We start from the raw sequence: 702 nt of genomic DNA on the forward strand, positions 1-702 counted from the left end.
TTTTTGCCTTCTTGAACAATTTCTGAACTTCTGACACCACATTGTGTGACATCTTTTTTCCCCCCACTTCAGAAGCTAAAAGTAGATCTGGGTTTGGGGGGGCGGGTTGGATGGGGCCAATCTGCTCCCCTCCCACGTGGAGGGTGATGGGCTCACACTGGTGTTGGCTTTCAGCTGTTGGAGGTGAACCTCTTGGGGGGCAGAGGAGCTGCTGCAGGGAGCTTTGTCCCTCTGCAGACCAACATTTTGCCAGCAGGATGTTAGAGTAATATGGGAAAAGGCACCTGAAATGTTCTACAGGTGCTTGGAGAGGTGTCAGCAGCCCCAGTGCTGCCCCGCGTTGGTCCCCATCAGCCTGTACTGGTGTTGCAGGAGGTCACAGAGGGGAGAGAGGGCCAAGGATTAAACGTTTTTAAAAGGTTGTTTTTATCATCTGCAACAGGAAATGGAAAAAAAAAATAATATTTTTTTTTTTAAATTGCTGTGAACAAATTACAATGTTCCTCGTGGTTTCCATGACCTGGCAGTCCTCACTGAGCCAGCACTTGGGTACAGCCATGGAGGTGATCCCAGGGCTGGAGCAGCTCTGCTCTGGAGCCAGGCTGGGAGAGTTGGGGTGTTCAGCCTGGAGAAGAGAAGGCTCCAGGGAGACCTTAGAGCAGCTTCCAGTGCCTGAAGGGGCTCCAGGAAAGCTGGGGAGGG

Source organism: Chaetura pelagica, unplaced genomic scaffold, assembly GCF_000747805.2.
Source record: "Chaetura pelagica isolate M959 unplaced genomic scaffold, ChaPel_1.0 scaffold103, whole genome shotgun sequence".
NCBI classification, from domain to species: domain Eukaryota; kingdom Metazoa; phylum Chordata; class Aves; order Apodiformes; family Apodidae; genus Chaetura; species Chaetura pelagica.